This window comes from Mercurialis annua, linkage group LG2 (assembly GCF_937616625.2).
Source record: "Mercurialis annua linkage group LG2, ddMerAnnu1.2, whole genome shotgun sequence".
Taxonomy (NCBI): domain Eukaryota; kingdom Viridiplantae; phylum Streptophyta; class Magnoliopsida; order Malpighiales; family Euphorbiaceae; genus Mercurialis; species Mercurialis annua.
The window spans coordinates 44,653,435-44,672,910 of NC_065571.1; the positions used below are offsets into that span (position 1 = coordinate 44,653,435).

The window sequence follows — 19,476 nt, forward strand, 5'->3', positions numbered from 1 at the left end:
TTTGCTTCATAATTACAATTTAGTTATTTAATTCAGTTTTAATATTGTGAGAGCAAGTTAATAATTGATTAGCTAATTAGGTTGTGATTTTATTTGAATCTTTGAGGCTTGAGAGAGCGGGATTCGGTGCATTAGAATAGCTCGATTCATAATAAAATCACTAGATAAATTTTGATCCATTCTTCTAATAGTTTATTTGGAATTATCAATTCTTGAGCTTTTTACCATTATTGTTTAAACTTCAATTTATTTGTTTGATTTCAGATTTTTAGTCTAATTACTTGAGTTAATTTACTTAAGATTATAATCAGTTTACACAAATCCATTTATTTTCCTACTAGCCAATTAAAGAATATTAGAAATTAGTTGTTTAGTTCATTGTTCCTTGTGGGATCGATACTTGGTCTTCTAAGTTATATTACTTGCGCGATATTGTACACTTGCGATTATTTGCCAACAGTATGCTTTCAAAAGAACGTATTATTTGTTATCCAGTTGGTAACCAAAGTTTTAACAAAAAATGCGCAAGTATATATTGATTTAAATTGATGTTGCTGGTCTACCATTATAAGACCAGCTATATACCCAACCATATAAACAATATAATGTAATTTAATAACATATCCAGTATTAAAAAAATCTTAGTATGCCAAATAGTATCCAAATGTATATCAACTGGTACCCAATTGTATGCCAGCAGGTACCCAAAATGTAAAAACATACTAACTATTACCAAAATGTACTACTGCTAATAAAGTACTAAAATAACAAGAAAAAAGTATTCCCAATTGATATCATAAAATTCAAAATAAACAAACTATTCTATGTTATGTTGAGGAATTTTCTTTGGTCTTCCAGACTTCAGTTTCGGTTTCGGTTCAACCACCTCTTCGCTTTGAATGTTCCTTTCAAGCTTCATCTGTCCATATCGATACAAGAGGTAACCAAGACGTTCCCAATACAGTTAGAGTCATCTTCAGGTTTCTTATCACCATCTTGTCCATCATTTTGAACATGATCCTCCTTTGGTGTACCAGATTCAAAAACATCTTTAGGTGTCTCCACAGCATCATGGTCTCCGTCATCAGATTTTTTGGATAGCATACTTTGGGTAGCTTCTGAGGATGAAACATATCCAGCAACATCCTCCTAAAAAAATATAACATGAATTAAAAACAAATAACAAAATAATAGTGTACCTATAGTTAACCAGATAGTAACCAATTGATAACCAATAAAATTTGAATAATAGTTAACCAAATAGTTGCTAAAGGTTAACCAGACAGTAACTAACAGTAACAAAAATTTAACTAAAATTTAATTAACACATATCAAAAATAACTAGTAGAGTAGTTGTGATTCAGAGGTTTACCGTCACATGATCGTGATGATCATTCACACACACAGCACTCTTAAAATCAGACAATACACTTAAAACTTCAAAAAACTGCTTCTCAACGTAGGTCTTGAATAACGAAAACTCGCTATATATCTTGGTTTGATCAGATGGGTAACCTTAATAGGAAAATGGTCCGAAGGTTGTATGAAATAATCTCAATCTTACATAAAAATCATTTAAATAACAAAATAGTAAATACACACAATCAAATATATTCACTAAAAGAAACAAAAAACAATAGCAAAAATTCTTTGCAATTATTACTGAGAACAACACCAAACACCTACTAAACTGAAACAAACACAAACAAAAAACTATAAATTCCCTATAAAACTTATAAAACCATAATGAAATTGTTAAAAAATTAAAAATACCTTTATAGCCAAAATTCTAGATGAAACAAGCCTATCCGTCTTCTTAGGAGGTATTTCGAAATCGTCGAAGTCACTGTCATCGTTTTCATGAACAACAACTCGGCGATTCTTCATTTCCGTAGTAAAATCAATTTTTCTTTTGCTAGAACTCAGATTAGATGTCGATTTGTTTATTTTTTGCGGGGGAGAATTTTTAGAGGCTGGCCTAGTTGAAACCATTATGAATTCAAATTTTGAAAAGCAACAGAAATGGGAAGTTTGAAAGAAATGGCAATCGGATTTTGAATGGAGAAAAGGTAGGCGTGAATCTCGCAAGAATCACGACATGCAACCTCTCTGAATTTTGGAACCGTATATTTCTTATTTTGAAAGTACGAAAATTGAAATTACAAAGGTTAAAAATATAATTAAAAGAGATGGAATGACAAATCTCAACTTTCAAACTTAGGGCCGTAATTAACTAATTAAGTTGGGCAATGCCCGTAATCTATCTAAAAAAGTCTTATTTATATGTGCTAATTAGTGGGGCTTCATTATATTCAAATATATTTTCGAATAGAATTCAGATGTTTGGACCTTTAGAGGATTTTTAAAAGAGAAAATAAAGGCTAGAAATCGGTTGCCCGATATGAAATGGATGGGCCAAGCTCTAATGAACATTCGGCATCCATCATTTGCCTCTCACAGCTGGTATACTGACATTCAAAGTATTAATAAGAAAAAATTAAGGAAAGCACGCGTGTTTTGAAAATAATCCCAAATTTACGTGTTGTTTTTGCAATCAAAACATTTGTTTTTGACAAATATACGATCCACTTTTTTCAATCTAATGAGTTTGCTTATTTAGATTAAACTTTGCCTCTCTTCTTTCCCATTTTTTTTATTTCTTTCATCTAATACATGATATGCTTGTACCTCACACATCTTCTTTCACCGAATTCCACCTTACTCCATCATCAACTTCATCCATCTGTTCCTTTTGCTGTGTGGACTTTAGTTTTGTAGCAATGATAATTATCGCTGATGGCGGTGGCTTGATTGGCACCGGGTGGTGTCGCACAAACTGGCATCTACGCATGTTTGATTTACCATGTTTGCTCACCGAGGAATAAGCTTTCCTATAAGACTGTAATTTGTGTCATATGTATTTTGCTCGGCGTGCACAATGAAAGGTCACCCTTGCACTCAGCGAGCAAAAGGTTAAATTGGCTTCGAATTAGCCTTTCTTTTGGCCGAGCATTATTTATGAAAATAATACAAAAAATTAAATATAATAAAAGTATACGAACAATATTTTATTAAAGTATGTAAAAAGTTAAAAAAAAAACGATGGCTCTGCCACCAAACCCTAAACACATCCCTATTCCACCTTTTCCTCAGCCCTTTGCCGTCGGACCTTCAGCTGTAATTCAGACCCCATCTACTCAAATTGTCATTTACTTCGAGAATTTCTCGCAACAATGGTTTTACTCAGATTTGCAACGTACCTTTGCAAAGTATTATATTTAAGGCAGGATTACACTTTCAAGGAAATGGAATCGTTCCCAAAGAGATTTGGATTTCTACATCTTGACACTAATCAGAACGTTCCTAACACGCTTTATCATTTGAATAACATTGACATTGGATAGTGGAGGATTAAGGCCTACATATCTCGCTTTCAAAACCCTAAACCCATGCAACATTCCCCGATTTCCAATAGTATAGTTCCACCCAAACGAGTTTTGAACCCTTCAATCCTGGATTCTCGTTAATATGCCGATGTGGTTATCAAAAAGACAATTGTTTTTGATACATCGAAGGCCTCTTCTAGCTATGCTAATTGCTCCGCGATAGTTATAGTTAAATTGTTACCAGATTTGTTCACGTGGGCTGTTTTCTCCAGAACCAAGGTATTATATGCGAGTCCTATTTTCTCTTAGGAGGACACCATGTGCTTATTAGTTTCTACAATGAAGGAGATTTATGCTAATTCAGATTACAATTACATACCCTCATTTCTTTCTTTGATTTCATTAATCCTTGGGATGGAATGTTAGCTTTAAAAGAGATATTAGTTTGAATTAGTATTCATTGAGTTCTTCTTTTGGCTTAGGATGAACAATATTTCATATTAATTGGGGACAATTTAGGAGGTACAATTTCTATTCATCTGATGATTTTGAGTAAGGAACATATGGATTCGGGATCGGTTTTAATATCTACTTATATCAGCCATATGGACTGTTTTTAACAATTATAGTGAACAATAAAGATTTTGAGATTCATTTTTATGAATTTGATTTCCGGTTTGCATGGACAATGTGGAGGATGATGATCTTTCTTCTTCTTCCATGGGTTCTTCGTGTGATAAGACCCAATTTGCTTATATTTCTATAGATGTGGATGCTTCCATCAAGGAACATAATATCCTAATTACTGACCATGCTGCCGATCTGCATCAAACTTCAACAACGTATACTTCTCCTTCCACAAGTTTTGATGTCAACTCGATCAATTCTATTGCAACCTTCCCGGATCCAGACCTGAGATTTAGTACTCAACGTAAAAATATTAAAGCTGTGAATTATCGAGGCTCCTTGCAAACCTGCCCTTGGAACTAGGATGGAATAGCATTAGATAATGAGAGTATTAGAGAATGTAACAAACATATTACTCCTCTCTGTTTGACTGCTAATTTTATGGATTCAGAGGTCATAAAGACTTGGGATGTTGGTCTTTAATTGGGCATGTTCTTAGTATTAATGAAGATAATATTATTACCTTTCTTTTTTAAGAGAAATCTATAAGTAATCCTTAGCTTCATGCTCCTCTTTCTCTAAGTTTATTTTGATTTTATGATTAGTCAATTAAACTTTAGTATTTCTTGAAATTGTCGTGGTGGTGTATCTTATTCGAGAAAGTAGACAAATATTTGTTTATTAATTACTTCTCATGGCCTTTCTTTAGTTGGTTTGATTGAAACTAAAAAGGAGCTCTTGGATGATTTTCTATTGAGTTGCCTTTAGCCGAATAGTGATTTCAGCTGCTGTTTTTCTCCTTCTTCTGGTGTTTCTGGAGGTCTCTTATGTCCGTGGGATTCTAAAGCTATCACGGCCACTAGAATTTCTACATTTTCACATTGGATATGTATTGTTTTTCAGTTACCTACAAATGTTTTCAAATTTGTTCTAATTTATTGTTGCAATATGGCCAGTGACAGAGCTATTGTATGGCATGATATTTCTTAGGCTTTACAAGAGGACAAGTTATGTATTATGATGGGAGCTTTTAATGAGATTTTATAACCCTGTGAAAGAGTTAACTGTAGTGGTTATTCTAACGACATGGCATTAGTTTTCTGAGTGCATTCAAACTTCTAGTCTTGTTGAAGTAGCTCTCCAAGGTTGTTACTTTACTTGGCATAACTCTATTTCTCGTTCGAATATCTATGGGTGTTTTTTGGAGTCTGCTTTCTTTACAAAGTGGCCAAATTTAAATCTTCAAGGTCTATTAAGAAATTATTCTGATCATTGGGGTCTGAATTTGTTTAAATCAATCAACGCTTGGTGGGTAATCCTTCATTCCATGATTTTATTGATTCTTCTTGGAGTATATTTCTATTGAGTTTTTAGTGTTTCTCTTGTTGTACAATTGAGGGAATTGAGGAAATTTATCAAAGGATGGAAGACAAATTCGTTTGGTTACTTGAATGCAAGAATTTCCACAGCTCAGAGTTTTATTAAAGCTTCAGAAGTTGCTTCGGATTTTAGGCCTCTTTCAGACCAAGAAGCAGTGAACTTGGCATCTCTACATTCTGAGTTTTGCTCGACTTCAAAGCAATTAGACTTTATGGCATCATAAATCTATACTGAATTGGAGTATTTTTTGGGACAAGAACACTAAATTCTTTTACACTGTTGCATTTGTTCATTCAAGGAATAATTTGATATCAGAAATTATGGGTGATAATCATCTCTTGCAGAGGCCTGAGGAGATCAAATCGCATGTAAGAGGCTTTTCAACAAACAGCCCCGTGCTCACTTTTTCTCTTGATGGATTACCCATTAGGCAGCTCTCTAATGAGCAATCAGTTGGTCTATGTAGTTTTTTCTCGGACGAAGAAATTTTCTGGACTTTAATGGGCTGCGATGACAATAAAGCTCCAAGTCTGGATGGCTTTAATTTTTTTCTTCTATAAGAATACTTATAGTATTATGAAAAATGATTTCCTGAATTTTTTTTGCTAGTTTTCATCGTATAGGCTACTTTTCTACAAGCCTGAACGCGGTTTTTTTGTCCTCATTCCAAAAACGGGTGATGTTGACATTGGAGACTTTGACCCTACTATTTTAATCAATGGGATTTTTAATCTACTTTTGAAAGTGTTGGCAAACAAGTTTCTCTCCTCTCTTTAATTGTCTCTGAGAACCAATTTGGTTCTATTAAAGGTAGGAATATGCAAGATTGTCACAAGATTGCTTTTGAGCTAATTCATTTGGCCCATCGTCATCGGGATCAAGTTCTTCTCATTAAACTTGATTTTAAAAAGGCTTTGATTCTATCTCTTGGGATTTGATATACAAAATGTTTTATAGAATGAACTTTGGTGAAACTTGCCTGAAATGGATTTCTGATTTCTTTAATTATGCTCAGTTTTTGATTAATGGTAGCCCAAGAAACAATTTTTATATGGGTAGAGGTGTCCGGCAAGGGGATCTCCTTTCTCATATGCTTTTTATCTTGGCAGTGAGGGTATTAAAGATATGTTTGTTAATGCAGTCAATTTGGGTCAGATTGACGGTTTACATGTTGATGGCTATGCTGAACCTAATTTGATTTTGCAATTCACGGATGATAAGTTATTGTTCTTGCCTAATCATATAGAGATGGTTAAAATTCTTTTGCGTATTGTACGTTATTTTGAGCTGATTTTGGGTTTGACGATTAACTTCAATAAGTCCTCTATTATTGGTATTGATGTCGATGATGCCTCCCTCTACGAATCTTCTTCAATTTTAGACTGTAAAATTAAAGCCCTACCAATTTCTTATTTAGATTTGCCGCTTTCCTTGAAGCTGGTTAAAGAAAAATTTTGGGATCCCATTATTAGCAATTTCTCCTCTCATTTGGCGAATTGGATAGGTAATTTGCTATCTCCTACATGTAGACTAATTATGATCAAGTCAGTTCTCAGCAGCCTTTCGGTTTACTATCCTTCATCTTTCCATATTCCAAAATCAGTTGTTTTATCTTTACAGCTTGTAATGCGTCGTGTCCTTTAAAATGGCAATGATCAGAGACTAGGCTTTAGTAAGGTATCCTGGGATGATGTCTGTCTTCCCCTTGTTTCTGGCGGTTTGAATATCAATCATCTTAAGCTCAAAAATTAGAGTTTATTGACTAAATGGATTTGGAAGGTTAGGATCGTTAATCATTTCTAACTTTGGTTATGAGTGGTCTGCTGCAGTTATGAGCTGTCAAATTGGTTTGAGTTAGAAACTTCAAATTTTCAATTACTGTCTCTTATTTGGGGGGGGGGGTGTTTATTCAGTTTTTATTAAAAATCATAAGGTTTGGCAGTAATTTCTTTCAGGAACAACTATTTCATTGAAAGGAGATCAACCCAGATTTTGGCTTGATGGTTGGAATGGTAATGAAGCTGTGTTCTCGCTTCCAAGGTTTGTTTATTCTCACAATCAAACTAGCATGGTCTCAGATCTTTTTGATGCTGATTAAACCGCTTTCTCTCTCTCCTAGAAACGTAGATTGTGTGTGGGTGAAAAATCTCAGGTTCGGGTTTTAATTTCTGAGCTGCCAAATTGTTCTCCTTCCTCTACAAAACTAGATAGTCGACATGCTTGCTTCCTCAGTCAGGTCTGTTTAATCGAGGCTGATTGGTAGATTTTTACGTTTTGAAATTTCTCCTCGCATTCTCTTTTCATGTGGTTGTTGGCTAGGGACATAATTTATTCAAATTCTCTTTTGATTAGAAAGGGAGTTTTGAACTTGGCTTGTTGGTTGGTTTTCTTGGAGGAGAAAACTAGCATTTATATTATTCTCCATTATCGCTTTACTATTCAAACTTGGACTTTGATTCTTCACCGATGTAAGCTTCAATGGGTTGTTCCTCCATCTCTTCATGTCTTCTTTGTTTTTTGGTGTTATATTTCAGTTAAGAGATTTTTTCCATTATGGGAAACTATTTGGTTCTTTGTTATTTGGGAAGTTCAGAAACGAGTTCACAGATTCGGAGAGTGTGGTCTTCGTTGCTATTTGCAAAGTGGTGACTTTTTATAGAGACTTGAACCGAGTTTTGAATATTCCGGTGTTGATGTATTTTGCAACTTATATTTTTTTGTCACCTTTTGTTCTCTTTTAGCCTTATCTCAAAAAGGTTTTTCCTCCTACTTCTTTGTGGTTGTGCTAATCTAACTATCATTTATAAAAAAAACATGGAAAGTATACGAACAAGATATCTTAAAATTAATAGTAAAAATATAATAAAAATATACTCAAGGAAACAAAATTTTATTTGAAATCTGGTCTCTGTTCATAACTTATCATATATTTGAAAAACAGTAGATTATTTACTTGGAAAAATTCTTTTTCAAAATTCCGTATAGACATGTGTCTGGTTTCTGCTGCTATTGGGGTATTATGGTCGTTTATGTCTTTAACCGCCTTACCGTGGAATCAATCAGACCATATGCCCATTTTTTTTTGTTCAGCCAACAAGTTTGATTGGAGGCTTAAGCTGTTTCGTTCAATCGATGGTTGGTGGGATCATGAGGAGTTTGTAAGTTTTGTGGAGCACAATTGGACTGCAGTTTGTGCTAGTTCCTCTAATCTCACTATGAGATTAAAGGAACTTCGGCATTTAATAAAAACTTAGAACTCAAACACTTTTGGGGACCAGAATAAGAAAGTTAAAGAGTTAATTGCTTAATTTTTTTTTAAGGAGGCTGGAACTGATTCTAATCCGAGTTACAATGCTGATAAGTTGGTGATTATTAACCTCAAATCCGAATTGTGGAAGGCTGAGAAAAGGACATAAGCTATATAGATTCAGAAGTTGAGACTCAAATGGTCAGTGATAGGAGTATTTTACTCCTATATTTAGGGTCGATTTTAGTCGATTTTCATTATGTGTAGTATTGTTTTTATACATTATTTGGCGTTTTTACGTTTAATAGTGTTTGTTAGTGTTTCAGTGGAAATTAGGTGAAAACCGACTATTTGGGGCAAAATTATGGTGGATTGCGTGTACGAGTGAAAAGCGTAGCTTGCGGACGAAGGAATTGAAGTTTACGAACGAGATTGAGGATTGTTCCGTTCGAAAAAGATGAGTTCCGAACGGAAAACATGCAGAATAAGCATTAGTCCCGAACGGAAAAGCCTTGTCCCGTTCGGGACTCAAGAAGGAATCTGATATCAAAAGCTTTCGGCCAATGAGTTTTTCGAACGTGACTGGGATGTTCCGTTCGGAAAAGAGGAAAATTAGGCATGTCACGAACGGAACCAAGGGCTTCCCGAACGGAACAAGAGTAAAACACGCATGCTTCAGGATTTGATTTGGAGTGAAATTCTTCCTCAACTCACAATTACAACTCCTATTACAAATTGATTTGCAATACAAATTAGAAGACTCCGGAACTTCTCCTACTATATAAAGACCTTGTACTAGACTCAATTTAATATGTAGAATAAATTAGACTACATTAGTTTTATTTTCATTCTCTTAAAATAGCGTTTTAGCTTCTATTTCTCAGCAGTTTATAAGTAGTTTATTATTAGTTTCTGCAAAGAACGATTGTGAAGATTTCAAGTTTAATCTAGACGATTCTTCCGAAATTGACAACTCCGGTATTTATTGTTCTAATTATGTTTAATTCTTCATCTTCTTCTTTGTTTAATTTAAGCTTAAGCATGTGTAACTAAATCTTTTGTTCGGGGATTGATATGAACACTTAGACTAGTTTTCGAATTGGATTAGGATTTATTAAGTGAGTAAAATTGTGTTTTAATTACTAAGATTAATGCTTGAATTAATTTGATCACTTAGTTCATGATTTTGTGTTTAATTAACTAATTGAGAGATTGTTAATTAAATAGACATAGGTAATTAAAAACTTAGAGGAAAACACCGTGAGAGCGGGTTGGAATTTAGGTAGTCGTTGAGTTTGCTTCATAATTACAATTTAGTTATTTAATTCAGTTTTAATATTGTGAGAGCAAGTTAATAATTGATTAGCTAATTAGGTTGTGATTTTATTTGAATCTTTGAGGCTTGAGAGAGCGGGATTCGGTGCATTAGAATAGCTCGATTCACAATAAAATCACTAGATAAATTTTGATCCATTCTTCTACTAGTTTATTTGGAATTATCAATTCTTGAGCTTTTTACCATTATTGTTTAAACTTCAATTTATTTGTTTGATTTCAGATTTTTAGTCTAATTACTTAAGTTAATTCACTTTAGATTATAATTAGTTTACACAATTCCATTTATTTTCCTACTAGCCAATTAAAGAATATTAGAAATTAGTTGTTTAGTTCATTGTTCCTTGTGGGATCGATACTTGGTCTTCCAAGTTATATTACTTGCGCGATATCGTACACTTGCGATTATTTGCCAACAAGTTTTTGGCGCCGTTGCCGGGGAGCAATTGCAATTAAATTAATTAAAAGTATCTTATTCTTAGATTGAGTTAGTTCTATTTAGTTATTTTTATACTTTGTGATTCTTGGATTTTACGTTGGTTTTCTTGTTTTTGTTTGCGCAGGAGTTTTGGTTAGTGTATGCCTAATACACGACGTGCCAGAAAACCGCTAGAACCGTTTCAGTCAGATTTAACATCCTTCGAAAGAAGTATCCGAAAAACAGCGCAAAAATCCAAAACCATGGAGGACGACCGTAACCCTCCGTTGAATCACGAAGGGATTGTTCCACCACCACTACATGATGGCTTAGCTCTTAATAGGCCAAACGAGAGGGTCGCCCCTCTTCCCGCAAGACGTACCTTGGGTGAATTCTTCTTACCCAACGTAGACAACGCCAACTATGGATGCTTTGCACCTCCTATACTCGCTAACAATTTTGAAATCAAGCCGGGAACGATTCAACTACTTGAGAGTCGTTGTCAATTTTATGGGTTGGAACGCGAGGATCCAAACGCCCATCTTTCAAAATTCACGGAGGTATGCAACACATTCAAAATCCATAATGTGACGGAGGATCAAATCAAGCTTCGTCTTTTTCCTTTCTCTTTAAGGGATAAGGCGAGAAATTGGATTCAATCACTTCCAAGCACCTCAATCACAACATGGAAGCAATTGGCACAAGCTTTTCTCAATAAGTATTTCTCTATGGGTAAGACCGCAAGGATGACCAAGGAAATTATAGATTTTCTCCAATTACATGGTGAATCTCTATACCAAGCTTGGGAACGCTTCAAAGAGCTTCAAAGAAATTGTCCGCATCATCATCTAGGGAGGGAGCATCTTGTCTCTATTTTCTACAATGGTACCAATGAGGCTACACGGGCAACAATTGATGCGGCATCGGGAGGATCACTTATGAAGAAAACTTATGATGAAGCCAATAACTTGCTAGAGGAACTCGCTACAAATAGTTGTTCTTGGTCAACCGAGCGGTTGAGGCAACCACCTCAAAAGGGTATAATGACCCTCGAGCAAACCCAAGAATTTGAAGCAATGAAAGCGAAGAATGCGACACTTCTAGCACAACTCGAGATGTACAAACAACAAGCGAATCAAAGGAATGCTCAACTTGCGGTAGTTCAAATGGGTTGCGAGACTTGTGATGGGCACGATCATTCGGGAATGGATTGCCCCGTCCTACATCAAAACTCAAATGAGCAAGTCAACTATGTCAATGGGCAAAGGCAAGGCAATGACCCATATTCCAACACCTATAATCCGGGGTGGAGGAATCATCCTAATTTCTCGTGGAGGGAAAATGCGGGTCAAGCCAATGCCAACCCAAATATGGGAGGAGCAAATTTTCAAGGAGGAAACCGTGGTCCACAAAACCAAGGCAACTTCAACAACTACCGACCACAACCCCCACCCGGTTTTCAAAATCGGAATACGGATGAGGGGAGCAAGATTGACAAGCTTATTGAGGAAGTTAGAACCGGTTTTAAGAACCAAGCTTCCGTCAATCACCATCTTGAGACTCAAATTTCTCAACTTGCCATCTCGCTTCAAAATAGAGCTCAAGGGGGTTTACCGTCTACAACGGAGTCAAATCCAAGGGAGCAAGTAAAAGCCATTGAACTCCGAAGCGGGAAAGAACTTGATGATCCACATGCAAGTAAAGAGAAAGCAATCGATCTAACAACGGGAACAAATGAGGAGGAAGTAACCGAACTTCCATATGTAAAACCGCCACCTCCTCCTCCATTTGTGCCAAAGGTCCCCTTCCCGGGACGATTGAAGAAGACGCCGGATAACCAAAAATTCCATAAATTTCTGGAAATTTTCAAGAAACTCCAAATCAATATAAGCTTTGCGGATGCTTTGCGTGAGATGCCTCAATACGCGAAGTTCCTCAAAGAAATCATTACGAAGAAAAGGAGTTGGGACGACAAAGGCACAATTTCCCTAACGGAAAATTGTAGCTCACTCATCCTTAGTGACTTGCCCACCAAGCTTAAGGACCCAGGGAGTTTTACAATTCCATGCAAAATAGGCGATTTAAATTCAATTAATTGTCTATGTGATTTAGGGGCAAGTATCAATCTAATGCCTTTGTTTCTTTTCAGGGATATTTTTGGTGATCAAACTTTGAAGCAAACATCAATGATGCTTCAATTGGCGGACCACTCCCTAAAAAAGCCATACGGAGTGGTAGAAGATGTTCTAGTCAAAGTAGACAAATTCATCTTTCCGGTGGATTTTGTCGTACTTGACTATGCGGCGGATAAAACATGCCCTATGATTCTTGGGCGCCCTTTCATGAACACGGGGAGGGCATTGATAGATGTGCACGCCAGACGACTCACTTTGCGTATCGATGATGACAAAGTGGAGTTTGATATGAAAAGGATTATGCGCAACACTTTTGAAGAGGTGGAATGCATGAAATTGGATATGATTGATGAAGTCGTGGAAGAACTTTTCCCGGTTTCAAAAGTCATATTCCATTCCGAGGAGACACAAGCAACTTCCGGGGAAGAATATTCCAAAGAAGATGAGCCGAAAGCCGAAAATTTGTTTAGAAGAGAGAGCGTGACACCACCTTCTTCTATTTCTCCACCAAAGGTTGAGCTTAAAACGTTACCATCTCACTTACGGTATGCGTTTTTGGGCGACAACATGACACTTCCCATCATCATCTCAAACAACTTGTCCGAAACACAAGAAGCGAGAGTTGTCAAAGTGGTGAAGCAACATATATTGGCGATCGGTTGGCGAATTTCGGACATCCGAGGAATTAGTCCCTCGGTAGTCATGCACAAGATCCACCTAGAAAACGAGTCAAGAGCATCGGCTCAAAGACAACGGCGTTTGAATCCAAATATGAAGGAGGTCGTGCACAAAGAGATAGTAAAACTTCTCGACGCCGGAATTATATACCCCATATCCGATAGTGCGTGGGTTAGTCCCATTCAATGCGTTCCAAAGAAAGGGGGGATGACGGTGATTGAGAACGAGAAGGGTGAGCAAATTTCCACTAGGACAGTAACGGGATGGCGTGTTTGTATTGACTACCGCAAGTTGAATACGGAGACGAGGAAGGACCATTTTCCGTTACCATTTATCGATCAAATGTTGGAGCGGGTAGCGGGCCACGCTTATTATTGTTTTCTCGATGGATATTCCGGGTACAATCAAATTCTTATCTTCCCGGATGACCAAGAGAAAACAACTTTCACATGTCCTTATGGAACGTTTGCTTATCGGAGAATGCCATTTGGTCTTTGTAATGCACCGGCAACATTTCAACGATGTATGACTTCCATCTTCGCCGATATGATTGAAGATATTATGGAGGTCTTCATGGATGATTTTTCGGTATTCGGAGACTCTTTTGAGATATGCTTAAATAATCTTGAACGAGTGTTGGCCCGGTGTGAGGAGACCAATCTAGTCTTGAATTGGGAGAAGTGCCATTTCATGGTAGAGGAAGGAATTGTCTTGGGACATAAAATCTCCAAGGACGGCATTGAAGTAGATAGAGCAAAAACGGAAATCATCGAGAAATTACCACCACCAACTACCGTAAAAGGAGTTCGTGCCTTCTTAGGGCACGCCGGGTTCTATCGACGATTCATCAAAAATTTCTCTTCCATTGCTCGTCCTTTAACTAATTTGCTTGTTAAAGATATTCCTTATGAATTTACTAATGATTGCCTTGTTGCTTTTTCTAGGTTGAAGGAAGCCCTTATCTCGGCCCCAATTATTTCATCACCCGATTGGACTCTTCCTTTCGAACTCATGTGTGATGCAAGTGATATAGCACTCGGGTGCGTATTGGGGCAACGGAGGGAGCAAAAGCTTCACGTGATATACTATGCGAGCCGAACATTGGCGGGTGCTCAACTCAATTACACCACCACCGAAAAAGAGATGCTTGCGGTGGTGTTCGCATTGGATAAATTTCGGTCGTACTTACTTTGCTCTAAGGTTATCATCTATACGGACCATGCGGCCCTTCGATACCTTTTTGCAAAGCAAGATGCTAAACCGAGACTAATCCGATGGGTGCTTCTTATGCAAGAGTTTGACATCGAAATTCGCGACAAGAAAGGAACGGAGAACGTCGTCGCCGATCACTTGTCAAGGTTAGAGATTCCGGAACCAATTATAAGTGGCGTAGAGATTAATGAAACGTTTCCGGATGAGATGTTGATGGTACTTTCGGAAGTGGAAACGCCATGGTATGCGGATATCGCAAACTATCTATCTTCCGAAATAATGCCACCGGATTTGACTTACCACCAAAGGAAGAAGTTCTTGAGCGATGCTAAACGGTTTCTATGGGAGGAACCGTACCTCTTCAAGGTGTGTGGAGATGGGATTTTGAGGAGATGTGTACCACTACAAGAGATGATGCCTATACTTAGTCAATGCCATTCCTCGGATTATGCGGGTCACTATGGTACATCAAGGACCGCCGCTCGTGTGCTAGAGTGCGGATTCTTTTGGCCTACGCTATTTCATGATGCAAAAGACTTTGTTAGTCATTGCGATCGATGCCAAAGAGTGGGGAACATATCTAAGAGAGATGAAATGCCGCTTACCAACATCCAAGAGGTGGAACTTTTCGATGTGTGGGGAATCGACTTCATGGGTCCTTTTCCTATGTCGTTTGGGAAGCAATACATATTGGTGTGCGTAGATTACGTTTCGAAATGGGTAGAGGCGGAAGCATTACCCACTAACGATGCCAAAGTAGTGTTGGATTTTCTCAAACGTTTGATGAATCGATACGGGACTCCTAGAGCAATAATAAGCGACGGTGGATCTCACTTTTGCAATAGGCAATTCGATGCCTTGATGCGGAAATATAAAGTCTATCATCGGGTCGCTACTCCGTACCATCCTCAAACAAGCGGGCAAGTTGAAGTTTCTAACCGTGAGCTAAAGAGAATTCTAGAGAAAACGGTTAATAACACAAGGAAAGATTGGTCACTAAAATTAGATGATGCATTATGGGCATATCGTACGGCTTTTAAAACGCCTCTCGGAATGTCTCCATATCGTATTGTTTTTGGGAAAGCATGCCATCTTCCGGTGGAACTTGAACATAGAGCGTATTGGGCCATTAAAAAGCTCAATTTTGACCTTAAAGCGGCGGGGGAGAAACGTATGCTTCAACTCAATGAGTTGGACGAATTTCGGTTAAATGCCTATGAAAACGCCAAGCTTTACAAAGAGAAGACGAAACGATGGCATGACGCTCATATCGTGCCTAAAACGTTTGTGGAGGGCTCTTTTGTCTTGCTCTACAACTCGCGCCTCAGATTATTTCCCGGGAAATTAAAATCTCGTTGGAGCGGTCCTTTCAAGATTCGAACGGTGGCAAGTCATGGAGCTTTGGAATTGGAGAACTCTAGTGGTGAAATCTTCAAAGTAAATGGACAACGGTGCAAGCCGTATCTTGGACCTTTGACGGATCAAGTAGTGGAACAAATCACGTTCACCACTCCTACATAAATTCCGGGCCACGGTCTAGCTTTTGACCAAAAATAAAGCGCACTCGAGAGGCAATCTCGAGAGGTTACGTGTTTTGTTTTATTTATTTTATTTTCCTTTTATGCGTATTTAAGTTTTAATTTGTTTATTTATTTCCGTTTAATTCCGGGGTGTGTTTTTGTGTGTTTTTGCAGGTATATACATGATTTCAGGAGGTTTCCGTTCGTGAAATACCTTTCCCGTTCGAAAAAAGGCAAATTTTGCCTTTGTCCCGTTCGGGAAAGGCTATTTCCGTTCGAAAACCTCCTCAGCCCTCAATTTTTTTCGAACGGGACAGGGTACTTCCGTTCGGGACTAGGCAAATTTTGCCTTTGTCCCGTACGGGACACACTATTCCCGTTCGAGAAAGAGCCCTCGGCTTCTCACTTTTCCGAACGGGAAAGGGCCTTCCGTTCGGGACTAGGCAAAATTTGCCTTTGTCCCGTTCGGAAAGCCATAGTTCCGTTCGGGAAGCAAGAAATTTTTGCCTTGTTTCGAACGGAACATGAAATAAAGCCTAATCCCGTTCGGGATTACCTTATTCCCGTTCGGGAAACATCAAAAATTTTGAAAAATTTGAATTTTGAATTTTGAATTAAAGTATAGTAGATTTCTTGGGACTTGTGTTCTTTTGAGATTTGTGTTTCTTTTGAAACTTGTGTTTCTTTGAGATTTGTGCTTTGTAAAAATTTGAATTTTTCACTTGGATTGATGATTTGGCAAATCCGAACCATTCATTAGTGTTTCAATTTCACTTGGATTGATTACATGGCTTCGATCTAAACCGTTAAATCAATTTCAAGTTATTAAATGGATGGTTTGAAATTAGTGGAGGGAAATCTTGAGATTTGATTTATTTTTCCTATAAATACCTTGCATTTTTCTACTTTCTATTCCACACATATTCTTCTTCTAATACTCTTCTTTTCTTATTCTCCAAATTTATTAGAAATACTCTCATTCCGCAATCATGGTGCGAAGCAAGAATGCCGAAAATCAACCAATCCGTCGTTCAAGCACGAGAAATCAAGAAGCGGCGAATCCACCCTTACCGGCCGTGGGAAGGGTACGTACTAAATCAACCGCTCCATCCTCATCTCGGGTGAACACCTCGGCGATATTGACTACTCGCTATAACGCACCTTTCCAAATCCATACGGAGGAGGAAGGTGATTTATATTTGAGTATCAAAGAAAGGGAAATGGTAATTCCATTCCAAATCGATTTTGACGATATGGAGAACCTTGGCATCAAGGATGAGGTGGAGCGTTATTTGGATATTTTGGGGTTATCGGCATTGGCAAAGGTTAGTCATCACTCTTACGATGAACTTACTCGTGAATTCTTCTCTACTCTCAAACCGGTTAGCGGTTCTCCTTCTTCTATTTCTTTCCGCATCAACAACACTAGCCACACACTTAGTGTTGAAGATTTGGTGGAATTTTTTGGAATGAGGGGAACGGGGTTGATAGATTGGGATCAAAACTTTGATCAAGTGGAGATATGGAGGGAATTGACGGATCGTGATGATTATCGGACAAGGGGGTCCAAGATTAATGAAATCAAAGACATCGCCATTGTGGTTTTTGTGAAGTGGTTTGGGCACTCGTTTGGCGGGCGTGGTGAATATACGAAGGTGGCCAAGAGTGATCTTTTAGCTTTGAATGCTATTTTGCATCCGGAGATAGAAGCATACCAAGTCAACACGGCGTATCGTCTTTTGAAGCGATTAAGGGAAGTTCCATCCGAATTATCCAAGATTGGCTATGGTTTCATTATTCGTGCTTTGGCGGAAAAATACAATTGTATGCCTACGGCGTCTACTTTGGCGACTTTTGAGACCATTCTAGCACGGTCTCTTAATATGAACCATTTGGATGTTGCCGGGTTTGTGAAGAAGGGAAGAGTTATTCCCTATAATAGAAGGGTGCGATTGGTGGCACGAACACGGCGAGAAGAGGTAGCACGGGAAGTAGAAGGCGGAGAAGAAAGAAGAGCGGGGGAGGAACCCGCGGGAACTTCTCAAGCCGGAGAAGCGGCTCATGTTTCCGGGTTTGACCAACGGTTTTCTGAGTTGGTTGAGCAAAACCGGATCGGATGGGAGCAAAACCGAGTTGGTTGGGAAACTAACCAAAAATTACTTGAAGATATCCGACATGAACAACATGTTGGTCTTGCACAACTACAATGGAGGCAAGATCGAATGCGAGCACGCCTTAATCGGCAAGAGGATTTTCTTCGGGGTTACTTTAATGCCGCCGGCGGAGAGCGTTATCCATCACCGGAACCATCACCGGATCCACCGGCCTTTGACTAGAGCGAGATTTGTTTTTCTAAACCCAAACTCTTTCCAATTTTTTCTATTTTTATTTCTTATTTCTTAGCTTTGGGGACATAGCTAGAAATAGTGTGAGGAGGGGGGAAGAAAAATTTATTTTTCGTTTGGGTTATTTTTCGGTGATTTATCTTTATTTTCAGTTTTAGTTTATTTTTATTAAGTTGTTATTTTCTTGTTTTAGTAGATTGTATTAGGTGTTAAATTAGTTTATTTCAAGGTCTTGTATCGTTTTAAATCGTTGTCTTTTAAATATAAAAGTGTTAGTTGATTTGGTGTGTATCTTAATTAATTTGTCAATCTTAGATTTCCCCGAATCGATGAATGTATGAACGCGTTTTCTTAATTCGACAATTGATAAGCGATGCTTGCTTAATGACTTAATAATTCGTTGACATAATCCGATGAAATAAGGGTGAATTCAAAATTTAGACTTGTTCAAATCGTTGAAACATAATTGAATAACTTGATGCGGATTCATGACATGTGATTGTTTATTTTTATAGTCGTTTTTAAACTTTTGGCATGAGTAGCATAATTTAAGTAGGAATTGAGTTTATGGCATAACACTACACACTTTTGAGAGTTTTGAGCTTAATTTCCTTGTTGTGAGTGTTGATTTCATGTTTTATTCCTAGAACTTGCTCGGTGTCCGTTTAAAGTTACACGATTGAGTTTTCAACAATTAGATGATTATGGCAATTAGGTATAACCTTTCTTTTAGACCACTTAAATAGACTACCCTTTATCCCTTAGATTACACCAATTTGAGCCTTAAACCTTTTTATTGTTTTTACCGTATTTTACCCTTTACCGTTCTATGTTTTACCTCTTTTGTTTACCTTATCGACTTTATATATTATTTGTTATGACTATGATGAATATAGGTGATTCGAAACTCAAGATTAGTGAAAAGAGAAAGTGAACTACATTGTGCTTAAAAGATAAAGATTACGCCTTGAAAAAGATTGAAAAAAAAAAAAAGGAGATAGAAATTTGCAAAGCAAAAAGCTTCAAAAAGAAGAAAAATTCTGAGATTGCAAAAAGCAATGAGTAGAGCGTAAATTCAAAAATAAAAGAAAGTTAAGAGTTCACATAAATGCAAAACCGGAGTTAGATCAACCTAGAAGTTAATAGTAGTAATAAATAGTATATTAAGTTGATAATTAGCCTTTGTTTAACCT

The 19,476-nt window shown here is 37.4% G+C and overlaps 1 non-coding gene and 1 pseudogene across 1 annotated transcript; one reads left to right on the forward strand and one right to left on the reverse strand.

Annotated features, from left to right (window-relative positions):
* LOC126668578 (uncharacterized) overlaps positions 1 to 16,124 on the forward strand; it is a 63,985-nt pseudogene extending 47,861 nt beyond the window's left edge.
* Positions 11,137 to 11,243, reverse strand: LOC126670902 (small nucleolar RNA R71). Its single transcript, XR_007638891.1, has one exon. It is a non-coding gene; the product is annotated as a small nucleolar RNA R71 (small nucleolar RNA).
* Positions 16,125 to 19,476: the final 3,352 nt, after the last annotated feature.